Source organism: Cryptomeria japonica, chromosome 2 (assembly GCF_030272615.1).
Source record: "Cryptomeria japonica chromosome 2, Sugi_1.0, whole genome shotgun sequence".
In the NCBI taxonomy this organism is placed as follows: Eukaryota; Viridiplantae; Streptophyta; class Pinopsida; order Cupressales; family Cupressaceae; genus Cryptomeria; species Cryptomeria japonica.
Window position 1 is genome coordinate 305,503,864 of NC_081406.1, and position 4,826 is coordinate 305,508,689.

Sequence of the window (4,826 nt, forward strand, 5' to 3'; positions counted from 1 at the left end):
CAACAGACAAAATCAAGGACTGGTTATATTTATAAGCAGAAAGAGATGGAAGAATGACTGTTTTTTTCTCCGCTCTCTTCTTTTTCCTTTCTACTTTATTCTATGCCTCATTCAAGCATCAGCAGTAAAGCTCTTTAACCCCTGCATCCTCTTTAAAGAATTTTTCTCCCCTTGCCAAACACTTCCATGGCAGAGATTTAAAGTAATCCAGATGGGCATATTTGTCTGGCAATGTGCACATACTTCCGCCGACTTAACTTTAATGGCCTGCAATCCCTGTCATCCATGTGACCGACCCAATACTTCAGCTTGAGCTACAAGCCAAGTAAGTCGCCTATACAATGACATATCTTATGGTTCACTAGAAAGCATTCATGTTGGGTCTCCTTTATATATTGTCTACATGCAATCTTCCATTCAAAAGCTAAAGGCATTGATTGTTATCAATAGATATTCTTCTGATTATACTCCATTGTTTGTGTGGTCTGGTTTTTTCTAAGTCGCTGTTCATTTTTCCTCTTACAATGACAAAACTTATGTTTCATTAGAAAGCATTCATGGTGGGTCTCCTCTATATACTGTCTATATGCTATCTTCCATTCAAAAGCTAAAGGCATTGATTGTTATCTAAAGAGATTCTTCTGATTATACTCCATTGTTTATATGATCAAGTTTTTTTGTAAGTGGGTATTCATTTTTTCTCTAGGTTACTGTATTTTCTCCCTTTCATCCATGTGATCGACCCAATACTCCAGCTTGAGCTACAAGCCAAGTAAGTCGCCTTTACAGTGTCAAAACTTATGTTTCATTAGTAAGCATTCATGGTGGGTCTCCTCTATATACTGTCTATATGTAATCTTCCATTCAAAAGGTAAAGGCATTCATTGTTATCAATAGAGATTCTTCTAATTATACTCCATTGTTTGTGTGGTCTGGTTTTTTCTAAGTCGCTGTTCATTTTTCCTCTTACAATGACAGAACTTATGATTCATTAGAAAGCATTCATGGTGGGTCTCCTCTATTGACTGTCTATATACAATTTTCCATTCAAAAGCTAAAGGCATTCCTTATTATCAAAATAGATTCTTCTGATTATACTCCATTGTTTAAATGGTCTGGTTTTTGCAAGTGGGTATTCATTTTTCCTCTAGGTTACAATAACAAAATTAATGATTCATTAGAAAGCATTCATGGTGGGTCTACTCTTATGTACTGTCTATTTGCAGTCTTCCATTCAAAAGCTAAAGGCATTCATTGTTATCAGTAGAGATTCTTCTGATTATACTTCATTGTTTATACGGTCTGAATTTTGTAAGTGATTATTCATTTTTTCTCTAGGTTTCTGTGATTTGTCCTGCAATTGCTCAAGTTATAAAGCGGTGTTGTTAGATATATAGATACAATGTATATCTGTGGATGTACAAGCGGTGGGCTGAAGACCAAGGTGAAGAATCTTACAGAGAGACCCATTGATTTGCAGATCAGAGTGGGATCTATTCTGAAGAAGGTATACACTGTTAAACCAGGCAGAGGTAAAACTCTTGACTGCAGTAATATATACAATGTGTATGCACCAAGAGGGCACAGTGCTTTCTACTACGATGAGACATGCCAGCCATATGTCTGGATCCATAATTCCAATGAGTTTTCAAGGATGGTGAAGCAGCAGTACATCAGCCTGGAGGATTTAAGAGACCACTCTGAGATCAAGATTTACAGAGACCCCAAGAAGGGCACCTTTGCTGTCTACAAGAAACCTAGGTCAGAAATTTGTTAAGTACATTATTAAGTACTATTGTCCTTAATCTCGAATGGGATTCTTTTTAGTTTTTATTTTTAGTTTCAAACTTGTGAAAATTACAGAGATTTGTTGTTACTGTCTACAATCATCCACAAGATGTTTGTTATACATGTATACCCCACCAAACTGTTGGCAATGTGTTGTTTTTCTTTTTGCTTCCACATGAAGTAGGGGAATAGGGAATGGTAGTTTCAGAAGCTTTTGGTGACCTTTGGGTGGGGACCTGGTTAGGTAAGGTGACCTTTCAATAATACCATTATTTGTAAGTAAGTTGTTATGAATAATTATGTCTAATTTATTATGTTTTATTCTATTTATTTTGTTGCAAGTATGTGGAACAGTAATGATAAGTTCTTTTATACCATTGTGTAAACATTATTATATGGTAAGTTAGGTCATGTTTTTGGTGTAATTACTACTGTATTAAATTAATTAAAATGTAAGATACAATCATTTTGACTTTCAATGTTATATTGCATTTCTTATTAGTCTTATCTTTTGTTTATGTTGACTATATGTTTAATATTGTGTATCTTATTCATCTGTTATAATTAACATTAACATTACCTTGCAATTGAAATAAGCATAAAGCCCAAAACTATTTATATCACATAAATCTTGCATACTAAATAGACTAGTTGCAACACATGCACCACAAAGAGTTTCTTGATTGTTATTCCAACCAACCACTCAAACACCTCTTACAAGGAAATATAATATCTAATATACAATTTCAATATCTTGATATGTAAGATTAATGCATGGCATAAATATTGTATGGAATTACAAATGATTTCATGTATCTTATATAAATTAAGAGAAATTTTTGATAGATGAATGTATCATACAGTACTATTAAGATTATATTTATGTAGATTAATAGTCAAAATTATTTTTTACATGCATTATTGTACTTGAATATATATTTAAATAATAGTGGAATTCCTTTCAGTAAGAGTTAGAGTGCATTCAAGTGTAAAAAATGATTTATACTTTGAAAAAAACCACCATAGATAGATTTATCCTAAAAACCTCAAGACGAGGAAAATCAATTAGCATTTGGCAAATGCATATCTTTTGAGCTTAGTTGAAATATTGAAACAATTATAGGTGCAAAAAAACCAGTCCATATATCTTCCTAGTGCTCTTAGAGTTCAAGTACCTCCAACCTCTAGAGTTGTGTACTATATCTAGAAGTTCCATTTTTGTGCTACACTCCTTTCCGTCATGTTTTATGCAACTAGAAGAATGGATTGTTCTCCCAAGCTTTGTATATTGATGGATCCAATATGAAAAAGCCTTTAATGACGATACATTCATAATGGAATGTTCTGCATGATTTTACATTCCCTATAGAATGCCTACAATGTTTAATATGGCTTCTTCATGTCGCCCTATAGTTATTGGATGATCTCCCTCTCACACACTAATGTTCTAGAATGAGACTTTGAAGAGGAATTGTTGAACTATTCATTTCACACTCTTGTTTTGATCATCAAGATAAATATCATCCCTTTAAACAAGTTGGCATTGTCATAACCAAGACTTGGGGAATCAATGATTGCAAAGTTGACCTTAAGATGAATCAACATTTTGAAACCATTCTTTGATGGTTTTAGACAAAATTAATTCATATAAGGCTTTTTAAACTTGTGATTTCAAAAGTTCCTCTTCCTACCATGTTATGTTTTTCTTGATATAATATGTCTCAACCTTGAATCTTAATGTTCATGCTTAATATTTTGTATGCATTTTTATTGTTATTTGACGTTTCAAAACCCTAATTGGGACTACATTGAAACCATAGGGGATTCTTTTCCTTGAGTTCTAGTATGAGCTAAATCGAAGAGAGACTTGCATATTACCGTTTCATCATATGATGTCATGAGTTGTCATACCTTGGTAAATAGCCTAGATAGAAGTTTCTATAGCATAAATTGGAGTTTACACATATATTCAAATCTGAATACAACCTAGAAGGCAAATTATAGTTGGAATAATGTGATGGTTATGAAATTAATGGGTAAAATCTCTTGTACAAGGGGACCGACAATCAAGGAGGCAATAGTTGAAGACTCCATCCTTCAACTCTATACTACTATGACTATGTATTAGTACCCTATGTACTCCTGGAGTCATTGGGAAGTCCATTTGATCAAGTCAAGGAAGGAATCCCATCAATGTAATTATGTGACAACAAAATTTTCCCGTCATACATGTTCATATTTTAATTGATGGAAATAGTAACCACTACTTATTACTTGAGTCAATGTGGAATTTCCTAAGCTACATTTGTATTGTGGAAAGTTAAGTATCAATTAATTCTGTTGTGAATCATTGTCAGTATAGTTTGTAGACATAGGCTTAATCTATCTTGCCAAATCCAATTGATCAATAAAACAAACTCTAATTTTCTTACAGTGGTATCAAATCCATTATTTCTTGTTTGTTTATGAGTGTGTGTAGAATAGTGATCTTGAAATAAGGTACCAACAAAGGGAAAGGAGGAAGGAAGAGGCCATGAGTGAAAGGAATGAGGACATCAACCTCTAAGAAGTTATCATAAATGAAAGTAGAGAGTTGCCCAAAGAATTATAGACCTAGATAAAGGACTCGATGGTTCAGATGATGATGATTCTAAGAGAAAAGAATCACCAATTGTGTGTTGAGAGATTTGATTTCAATGGTGCTTAAGGAAATGATGCTACCAATAATGGAGTTTTAGCCAATCTTCCAATCAAGACTTTTAAAGCCAATTTTTAACAAAAGACAAAGAAGACCCACTTGATGAAGGGCTACAAGTAGCACCTAATTGAGATGATAGAATGACAAGATACCATGTTGATTATAGTGCTTTCAGTCTATCCATCCATCATGACATGAATTACACAGAGCATTATGACAAGAAGATAAGAAATGGGCATAGGAGGAGAAGGTATGAAGAGAAGCCCCATAGAGACATCCAACATTGTTTGGGGAATATTACAATACCTAATTTGGAATGGATCAAGAATTTGTTCTACTA

The 4,826-nt window shown here is 33.5% G+C and overlaps 1 long non-coding RNA gene across 1 annotated transcript; it reads left to right on the forward strand.

The window, feature by feature from the left end:
- The first annotated feature begins 566 nt into the window (after positions 1-566).
- On the forward strand, positions 567-2,118 carry LOC131075369 (uncharacterized). Its single transcript, XR_009113201.2, has 2 exons — positions 567-772; positions 1,339-2,118. It is a non-coding gene; the product is annotated as an uncharacterized LOC131075369 (long non-coding RNA).
- Positions 2,119-4,826: the final 2,708 nt, after the last annotated feature.